The sequence below is a fragment of the Poromitra crassiceps genome (genome assembly GCF_964638095.1).
Source record: "Poromitra crassiceps genome assembly, chromosome: 8".
Classification (NCBI taxonomy): domain Eukaryota; kingdom Metazoa; phylum Chordata; class Actinopteri; order Beryciformes; family Melamphaidae; genus Poromitra; species Poromitra crassiceps.
In genome coordinates this window covers 45,020,206-45,031,304 of record NC_139629.1, presented here as the reverse complement: position 1 = coordinate 45,031,304, position 11,099 = coordinate 45,020,206, and the positions used below count along the sequence as shown (strand labels likewise).

At 41.5% G+C, this 11,099-nt stretch overlaps 1 pseudogene across 1 annotated transcript; it reads right to left on the bottom strand.

Moving 5' to 3' along the window:
* Window positions 1–3,649: 3,649 nt before the first annotated feature.
* Window positions 3,650–4,655, bottom strand: LOC310780749 (transcription factor HES-5-like; annotated as a pseudogene). Its single transcript has 2 exons — window positions 4,374–4,655; window positions 3,650–4,246 (listed from the first exon to the last, which is right to left on the bottom strand). The product of its transcript is annotated as a transcription factor HES-5-like (transcript).
* Window positions 4,656–11,099: the final 6,444 nt, after the last annotated feature.

Here is an 11,099-nt window from a genome sequence, read left to right as displayed (position 1 = left end):
CAGCCAGACCATCTGGCCTAGCCAACTAGACCCTGAGAAACTCCCAGGCATCCACAACTTTTGCAAAGACAAATAGTTGTGAAAGACTTTTTTGTAACACTCGTGATACAATTGAGGCACTAGACAGCCTGTCAGTGCCACAACAACTGAAATGGGGCATGGTGACACGCAGAGGCGTTTGTGCTCGGGAATTTTCATACTCCGGGGGTTTTGGACTTACTTTACACCAACATGATCAGATCAGATCAGATCAGATCAGATCAGATCAGATCAGATCAGATAAGATAAGATAAGATGAAACGTTAATGATCCCTGTGGGGAAATTGGGTGATAGAGAACTGCAGGAATGAGTCTGCAAGACCTGGATGTTAGCTCTGGCTCTTACGTGTAAAACTCACAATAATAAGGTCTGCGGTGAACAAAAGTTTATGAAACATCAAACTTTGTGTTCAGCAAGATAATCTTCACAAATGAGAACCACTTTCATGATTATTTTTAAGCGTAATGCGCTTTTTTAAAATGTGATTTTCAGAAAACGCTTCAAAAGTCATAAAAGTGGTGAAGATTATCTTGCTGAAAACAAAATTCGCTGCTTCATAACCTGTTGTTAACCACATACCTTATTTCATGCATTTAACCAAAATCCCCATACAAAAATTACTTTTACAATTACTTTTTACACGTAAGAAGAACCAGGAAGTACAGGGACTTCTGGGTAAGCCTACAAAAATATGTCATCCCTGCGGTAGTCTATTGCAGCAGCAAATACAGCAAAAAAAACATATCTATACATGCACCTGCAGTTACGTCAAACTATTTCTCGAATGGTATTAATTATGTTTCTGACCATTAAAGTATATCAGGCTTGGGGGGGCATGGTGGTGCAGTGGTAAGCACTGTCGCCTCACAGCTAGAAGGTCCTGGGTTCGATTCCCACCTGGGACGCTGTGAGCGCTGAAGGAGTGCGTGCCCGTCCGCATGTCCTCGAGTGCCCGCCGCCCGGGTGGGGTCGTAAAAAGGGCCTTTCTGTGTGGAGTTTGCATGTTCTCCCCATGCCCCCTGGGGGTTTGCTTCATAAAGGACCCTAACCCTTCATTTCTCTAGTAGTGAGTCACATCATTGTTGCATCAATCCTTAAAAAGAACATGAAACATCTACACTATATTGAAAAAACATACTGGGCAACTTATTCTTCAGAATTTATTATTTTGAAAATCACTTCGAACAGCCAATTTAGGTTATCTCATTGGCTTTTTCTAGCTTCATAAGTAAATTGGTGTGGTTTGTCTTAGACCTCCCGGGCCAGACAGAACCACCATGAGGGCTGCATCTGGCCCCCGGGCCGCATAACGCCCAGGTCTGAGTAATACAGTGTGTACAACTGATTGAATGAGACACAAATAAGCGTAGCCTCAAAAAGCACAAGTCACTGGTATACTGTATATACAATAATTCCAGGTCTGTATGTCTGTCCGCGTAACTCGAGAACTGTTTGTCGGATTGACTTCAAACTTGGGCAGTGCGCTTATCGGGACAAGACGGAGTGCAGTGTGTGTGTGTGGGGGGGGGAGCACCCGCGGTGCGGTGCATGGGGGGAACGGGCACTGCACTAGTTTGATCATAATTATGACTCTAATCCATTTGAATTTCACCACAGACAAGACAGGACACTGCTTTCAAGTCTGAAATGTACATAGATTTGCTAGAAAGATGAACATTCCACCTTTTCGCCAACTAGGGCGCTGCTTGATGACAGCACTACACTAGGTTGACTGTACAGTACAGTACAGTAGTGGAGTGTTGGTAGTAAGGATTTTGAATATTTTGGTGAATCAAAACCAGTGTTGGGCAGTAACTTAGTTACAGTAACTTTAGTTACTGTAATCTATTTCTTTTACCAGTAACTAGGAATGTAAGGGACTACAATTTTCATAAAGTAATTATATTACAGTTCCAAGTAACTTCAAGTTACTGCATTACATTCTCCAGCACTGGCACAGATAGATCTGGCTATGTGAGGCTTCTGCGTTGCCAGAAGGCATTTCATTTTTTTTGTACTGGTGCTGAACATTGACTCCTGCTGTAAAGTTAATTATTGTTGCAATAAAGTGGAAAGTAATATAGTAAAAAGTAATGAGTAATGTAACAAATTACTTTTGAAACCAAATAATAAGTAAAGTAATTTGATAACTTTTTATCGGAGTAATCAGTAATAAGTAACTAATTACACCTCCTGTACTGTACTGATGATGTCATCAAGCAGCGCACTAGCAAATCTAAGTAAATCTAAGTCGGTCGTTTACCAGGCTAGTGTCCTGTCTTATCTGAGGTGAAATGCAAATTAACTACCGGTAGTCATATGATCAAATGTTTCATGTCCTCTTTAAAGTTGCACTGCTGACTTTACTGTAGGTTAAAAAATATATATAAATATATTATAATGTAAATAATATATTTATACCATATTTTGAAATTGTAATGTGATATAACTTGGGGCAGTGGAAGCCTAGATGTTAGAGAAGGGGGCAGTTGTAATTCTCTGACAAACTGGCGAAATGTAAGTGTTATAGGGTTTACAATTACATTTTCATCTTTTAGCTGCTGTCATACACAGAGCAACTAAACTGAATGAACTAGCAGCAGTTCAGTGCCTTGCTAGAGAACACTTTAGACCGGACACAGATGCTGGACACACTCTGTCTGGAATCGAACCTTTCTGCCCCCTCTCTTCAAAACACTACTGCCGCTGTTCCCTTGAGCATGGACCTACAGTGAGGCTGCAGTGTTGAGTGAAGTACTGAGAAACCTTCAGGTGTAAGAGGGTAAATGTGTCAAGTCCTAATGAGGTATGGAAAGGAAAAACCAACAAAACAAAGTTGTTTACTTTTGCAAAACTTCATTTGAAGTTTTCCATTTATTTTTCACATGTTCAAAGGCATTCTTCTCAATGAAGAAATTAGATTCTTTTTACAAAGACTTAAGCTGACAAAAAACAAATTCCTTTATAAAAGGTATTAATTAGAAGATGCAAAAAAACATCAATTTTGAACATTACAACGGAATAAACATAGTTAGAATGCTATCAATAATATTCCTTAACGCATAACCCAAATAATGGTTACAGAATAGTCATATTGAAGTATAATCACAATAGGATTTACAGTATAAAAAGAATAGATCCATTGGATCCACTATGGGATGTTGTTGATTCATAACATCTAGTTGATGCAATATATCAGACAGTGATACTACATATCAAAATTATCGTTTGAACACATAACTCAAACAGTGTCTCAGACACTAATATAGTTTCAACCCAGTGTGGGTCATAAAACAGCAGTAGAATTCAGGATCATTTGCAAAACAAACCTAATTTCAGGATCTGCTTCTTCCCACAGGAACAATCAACACTATCACAGAGTAACACTCTTATTAAAAAGTGTGTAACGTGCATACACATAGTGTACATATTCAGTGTAACCTGAATCATCTCATTTCAGTTTTTCCAAAGGAATACTTTCTTCACACCGAGAAGAACACTCGGCAACATAGAATCTCTTGCTAATGCAAAAGAAACTCTGTCAGTCTTCTACTTTGTGTCCGTGACATTCACAGACTTGGTTCTGTTTGGGGTCAAGGTGCGTCTGCTCTACCAGGGCCTCCAGAGCAGGCAGCTGGCTGGACTCACACCCTTGCTGGAGCCGACTGGGTGGAGCGGTGAGCCAGGGGGGACGAGGCTGCAGGGAGGCTGGCCGGCCTGGGCCCTGCTGGAGGCCTGCAGGCTCTGGAAGTGTGTGAGCAGTCGACCGCGGCTCTGGCTCTGCTCATGGGTCTGGCTCTGCTGCCCGTGGGTCTGGCTCTGCTGCTCGTGGGTCTGGCTCTGATGGGTCTGGCTCTGCCCGTGGGTCTGGCTCTGATGGGTCTGGCTCTGCCCGTGGGTCTGGCTCTGATGGGTCTGGCTCTGATGGGTCTGGCTCTGCACTTGGCAATGGGAGAGGAAGCCGATGGCCTCTTGCACGCAGCGGGAGTAACCGTCGCCGGTCGCCATGGGGCTGGAGGTCCCGGCCTGCTGCTTCTGCTGCTGCCAGACTCTCAGATAGCAGACTGCCATCTCCAGAATGTCCGCCTTCTCCTGCTTGGAGTCGGGGTGCTGCCTGAGGAACTCGGGGCCCAAAAGTGACTTGAGCTGCTCGATGCTGGTGTTGATGCGGTCCCGACGCAGTTTCTCCACCATTGGCTTTCTCAGCTGAAAAGGGCAAAAGAGACGAAAAAGGTTTAGACAACTTGAACATTCTGAGCTTTTTTTTCCCCTTAATATCATGTGTACACTATGCAAAAAAAGGCAGATATAACTGTGCAGGAATAGTGTTTACCTTATGAGTAGGAGTCAGGTGCTCCTTAGAGAAGCTCATTTGTCCAAAAACAGTGGGTGCCATGATAGCTGTGGTGGAGTCAGGCTGTCCTGCTCAGATGATGATAGTCTCAGTGAAGAGCCAGTTGGATCTGTGCTGTGTCTCTCCTCTCTCCCTCGGCCCTGTATTTATACCACCGAATCTCCATATGAATGTGTGGGTCTTGGGCTTGTTGGAGTTTCTCACAGTCTCCAGCCAATGGGAGCGCTGGGAAGGGCTTTGAGGAACGCCGGGCTGCCACATGCTCAATGAAGTGTTTATTGCCGTGGGGACAATGAGTGTGTCTCCGGGGAGCAGGTGGAGGAATAGACTGCAAGAGAAAGAGACTAAAAGGGGGGCTGTGGTGGGGTGGAGGTGGGGGGTGGGTTAGCTGGGAGACTGACCCAGTGCTTCTGTTGATATGGGAAAGTGGTGACCCCAGAGGGAAGCACGCCGCCGTCTCATGTCATCTCCAGCAGAACGTCATTGAGGCACAAAGTGCCTCGGCCAGCGGGCACACGTGGGTGTTACACACAGGGCCATGCAGCCATCAGAGAAGACCAACACGCACGCAGCTACTATACTTCCAACGGCTTTGACACAGCAGTCTTTCAGTCAGTGGCGTCACGCAACACTGTGCAGACGATATAGCATAGCATTAATAAAAGTGTTACAACTAATAATCTCTTTGATGAAGGAATGAGAATGTGGGGAGTTTTTTTTTTAAATATAACTTTTCGGTATGGCTTGGCTCCACACAGCAGAATGCCAATTAAACTGGAAAGTGGAAAGAAATCTAAATCCTGCCAGGCCATACCCATTCAGAGTTAATTTAACACCTTTATATATATATATATATATATATATATATATATATATATATATATATATATATATATATAAAATTTTCAATTTGACTCAGAACAACACACAAACAAAACAAACGAATGGGCTCAGACACAGGAAAGTGAGTTACAAGGTTCTCAGGGATCTGAGTCCGTCAACCACAGCTGGAAAGAAGGTGAAGAGGGGGACTTCCATTCTTTCAGAATGAGTTTTTTGGCAACAGTTGTCACCAGTGTCAGAGACTGTTGCACAGCTGTAGGGAAGCCCAGAGAGGTCTCCGAGCAGCCGAAGATGGCGAGTTCTGCCTCCGGCTGAAGGGTTATTTTGTAGTCCACCAGTCAAATATTTTTGCCCAGAATCCCGTCAGTGAAGGGCAGAACCAGAAGGCATGAGACAGAGTGCCCTCTGAGGCATGACACCTGTCACACAGTGGTGAGACAGAGGGGAAGATCTTGTGCAGCTTATGCTTAGAATAGTGAAGATGATGAGCGACTTTAAATTGGATCAGCTGGTGTCTACTATTAACTGATACAGAGTTGTACCACAGACAGACTTTACCCCATATAATGTCAGATAAATCAATGCCAAGTTCTACACTTTTAGATGTTTTAGTTTCACCTTTACAGTCATATCAGCTCTGTGAGTGGACAGAAATCTCTCCAATCAACACTTGCCCAACTCCAAATAACCATCAAAGGAAAATCAACACGTATGAACACTGAAGATGCACTTGTCATTTTATCGGACTACAAGGAGTACAAGGAGGTTAAAGGTCAACCTGCTGCCAGCTTGAATTCGATGGCAGCTGATTGGAATCTGAGAGCTAGTAGAGAATCAGGAGCAAACTGTATTCATGCATTACCCATCCTCCTAACAGCCTCCACACTTCACTGGCCAGCACGCTCCCAGGCACATGTGCACACATCGGGGCAAACCCATGTAGACAGCCACACTCTCACTCTCATTCATGTCTCTCTCTTCCTCTCTCTCTCTCTCTCTCTCTCTCACACACACACACACACACACACACACACACACACACACACACACACACACACACAGAGAGACACAGAGACACACAGACACACACACACATCACACAGCTGGCTGCCCTGCCTGCCGCTGGCCACGTCTCAGTCACACGCTCCCTTCCTGGCTCAGTGGAACGTGGGAGCCGCCGTGGTCCCAGGCTTCCCACACTTCAGTGTTAATGACACTGAGGCGGGCTGCACAAAGGAAGTGTGCCCCGTCCAACAAAGAACGAGTGACCAAACACCCCCCTCCACCCCCCCCGTCTCTCTCCCCCTCTCTCTCTCTCCCCCACCATCCCCACCCCCACCCAGGCTCCCAGGCAGGCACACCATCTGGACTGATCGGACGCTATTGTCGGCCAATCAACCATGGGAGACGCTCACCGTGAGAATCAGGGAGGCTGAAATAGAGACAGAAAGTAAAATAATAAGAAGAAGAGAGTGGGTGGGTGGTGAGGGGGTGGGGGTTGGCATGAAAGGTGGTTGGGAAACTTTGTGGATAGTATGATGTATGTATGTAATAGTATGATAGTGTGATGTATGTATGTAATAGTATGATGTATGTATGTAATAGTATGATAGTATGATGTATGTATGTAATAGTATGATAGTGTGATGTATGTATGTAATAGTATGATGTATGTATGTAATAGTATGATGTATGTATGTCATAGTATGATAGTATGATGTATGTATGTAATAGTATGATGTATGTATGTCATAGTATGATAGTATGATGTATGTATGTAATAGTATGATAGTATGATGTATGTATGTAATAGTATGATAGTATGATGTATGTATGTAATAGTATGATGTATGTATGTAATAGTATGATAGTATGATGTATGTATGTAATAGTATGATAGTATGATGTATGTAATAGTATGATAGTATGATAGTATGATGTATGTATGTAATAGTATGATAGTATGATGTATGTATGTCATAGTATGATAGTATGATGTATGTATGTAATAGTATGATAGTATGATGTATGTACTGTATGTAATAGTATGATAGGATGATGTATGTACTGTATGTAATAGTATGATAGTATGATGTATGTACTGTATGTAATAGTATGATAGTATGATGTATGTATGTAATAGTATGATAGTATGATGTATGTATGTAATAGTATGATAGTATGATGTATGTATGTAATAGTATGATAGTATGATGTATGTATGTAATAGTATGATAGTATGATGTATGTAATAGTATGATAGTATGATAGTATGATGTATGTATGTGATAGTATGATAGTATGATGTATGTATGTCATAGTATGATAGTATGATGTATGTATGTAATAGTATGATAGTATGATGTATGTACTGTATGTAATAGTATGATAGTATGATGTATGTATGTAATAGTATGATAGTATGATGTATGTATGTAATAGTATGATAGTATGATGTATGTATGTAATAGTATGATAGTATGATGTATGTATGTAATAGTATGATAGTATGATGTATGTATGTAATAGTATGATAGTATGATGTATGTATGTAATAGTATGATAGTATGATGTATGTATGTAATAGTATGATAGTATGATGTATGTAATAGTATGATAGTATGATAGTATGATGTATGTATGTAATAGTATGATAGTATGATGTATGTAAGTCATAGTATGATAGTATGATGTATGTATGTAATAGTATGATGTGGGGATCTGAGTTTGTCAAAGTGTGGGTGAATGAAAGACATTTAAAAATGTGGTGTGTAAGATAAGATGAAACCAACATAATAAAACAAAGTAATAAAAAGTAATAAAGTTTTTTTGTATGCGTGTGTGTGTGTTTTATTTATTACATGTTGAGCACCCATATACACACATGCACATGCATGCTGCCAACAATTTCAACAGTTAGCTAGACTGCAAGAGAGGTAGATATTGGAAAGTGTATGGAATATTTGTACATGTAGGTTTACTTGGAGTTGTTGTCGTGTGTGAGAGTGACTACTCTATACCAAGAAGTAACGCCACTTGATCCTATGTTTCTTTTGGTTGATTTGATTATTTTAATGTGATGCATTTTGCTTGTTCCTATGAATTTGATCTTTTTCACTTTGTAATGTTTTTTTATTTTATTTCTCTATGCTCCTTTCCTTTATCTATTTTATGTTGAGTAATTTGAATTGCCTCTGGTTATGAAAGGTGCTATACAAATACACTTGTCTTGCCTGATGTTGCAAACGGTCTCAGTTGCTTACTTCAATAAACCAGAATACAAGTTCTGCTGAAGGCCATGTCATCTTCCACAGCACCTTTCAATTTAGCATTATGGCAAGTTTACATGGTGATTAAGACCATGGTGACTTGACACTTTGAATTGAATGGAAGTTTAGCAGCAGGGTAAAAAAAAGTGGAACTCAGTCTCCTTGCCAGTGAACCTCAGGCCTCATCTTGGTCTGCTTTGTTAGTTGCAGGCAAGATGTCTTCAGGCAGATGTTCTTCTCCATGTTCCCACCACATATCACTCCTGGCTGAAACAAGAACAAGGATATTTGCCCTTGTCGTGACACATCAGCTGAATGACAGGAGGGCAGCGCAGGGCCCCTCCCACATGTTTGTTTGGACTGGGGCCATCGCACCCCATGAATTCAAGTAATTCATGCACATCCTATTGTCATAATGCCACTTTGTGATTGGTCAAATGCTGTGAGAACCGGCATCGCATTAAATCGATGGGACATTTGCTATAAGTAGGAGGGCGTGCAGAGTCAAATCATAACCTCTGATATCCCGCACGCACAGGCCTGGAGAGCGGACGCCATCTCACAGCATCTTCAACATGAGGGACCAGCAGACAAGGTAAATCATGAAGAAATACAGAAATACATTTATTTTACGCAGAGAGGAAAGAATCTTCAGTTCTTCTTTATTTTCAATTGACTTCTATTTTTGGTAAAGGGCTCTCTGACCCTTTCTCCATTATTGGCTGCTCATAGGTTTATTCTACTGGTACACTCTGGGTAAGCTAGAATGCCAGTCAACAGCAGAGATAGTACAAATAATGCTGTTTCGTCAGTGCTGTACTGTGGAGCTTACACAAGTGTTCATGTTTCATTGGCAGTTGTTTGGAGTTGACGAAATGTTGATTGGAGAGTTGTCTGTTCACTCATATAGCTGAAATGGCTTAGATGAACTATGATGGGTGTTGAATTTTCATCATTTAACCCAGTGGTTCCCAAAGTGGGGTCCGGGGACCGCCAGGGGTCCTTGAGGGGGTCCCCAGCAAAAATGTTATTTATGCAAATATCTTATCAGATGGGGGTCCATGGTCTAATCTGTGTCCGTTTAGGGGTCCTTGACATGAAAAAGGTTAACCTGATGTCTGCCTCTCTTCTCCTCAGAATGTGTAAGATCATGAGTTTGGAGAGGAAGTGCAGTGACGGGGCGGTGAGGCTTCGTGCGGCCCTGGAGAGCCAGCTGAACTCTGGGCTCTCCAGCACCGACGTGTGGGACAGGACCGTCTCCTTCTTGGCAGTGAAGAAGGCTCTGCTCTTCCATAACGGCTACACCAAATCCTCCAGGGAGGCCATCCGCCTGTTCCCAGCAGCGGCTGAGGACGTGGTGCCGCTCTGCTGCCAGTAAAGACTGAGCACACAAACACTACATCATGGAACACCAGTGAAGAAGAGGTGGATGACTGGATGAGACTGACTACAAGCTGTGAAGCACTGAACAGAAAGGCACTATTTCAAGTGGTTTCCAAGTGGAAAAGTTTCAGAAGAAAGACTGTAAATCTCACTTTTTTAAAGACTATTTTTCTATTTTTAAAGCTATTTTTTAAATAAGAATAATGACTTGGATGTTTCAGTCCACCGTCTAAGTGTAAAAAGGTGGAGAAGATGGAGTTTGTGACTCATTCTCTATGACCAGCTACACTGATCTTATCGGTCCACAAATGGGCCATAAAATGTGCATTATATGCCTTAATAAGCCTTAGTACTCCTTGAAGTTGGTCATTTAAAGACTGCTTTGTCAAGGTTTTGTGAATTTAAAAGCCATATTCCTTTGTATAAAGGGGAAATGTTTATGCCAATGCATACTGTATGTATATTAAATGTCTCTTAAATGCCAAGATGTCATGTTTTTTTTAAGTTGCCAGTATGAAATGTTTAATATTGAAAAAGTCATTATGTGAAATGTGCAACATGTTCTGATATGGAAGTTAAAAAATAAATGGATATTGATGCTGTAAAGACTTCCACCATTATTTTCTGCTTGTATTGATAATCATTGCATTCTCATGCCAGAATGGGAAATTAACACAAACATCCAGCCAAATCAAATACATTTCAAATGCAGCTGGGAAGTCTGTCTTGTTCAGGAAGTCATCTGTTGTTCAGAGGTTGTTTTCTATTCTAAAACTCAACTGGTTTGGTAAAATTTAAAGTTGCTGGGAAATTTAAAAATTCATCGGGCATTGTGGTTAATGGGTGAAAAGGTAACGTTTCTGGCCCAGTACATTTCATTATTAGAAGTTTTTGTTTGGGTTTATTCACAGTAATAAATATTGAAAAGGGGATGGGGGCTCGCAGCAACTCCCATGTCACATCTTAATGAAGAATGCCCTCTAGTGGTCTGTACAGCCACACGTTTCTGTATTCTGAAGTTTCTAATAGATATAACCAGTATGACAGACTGCAACAACCGCTTCTTTTCTGCATTCTCGTTTCATCACACTTGAAAAGTGTGTGATAGTTTGTACTGAAACTTACATTCTACATGAAAATGATGCATCCTCTTTATGGGTGTAATAACAGCTGGAACAGAAAAGCTGACCCCGGATCAGATTTGGAATTA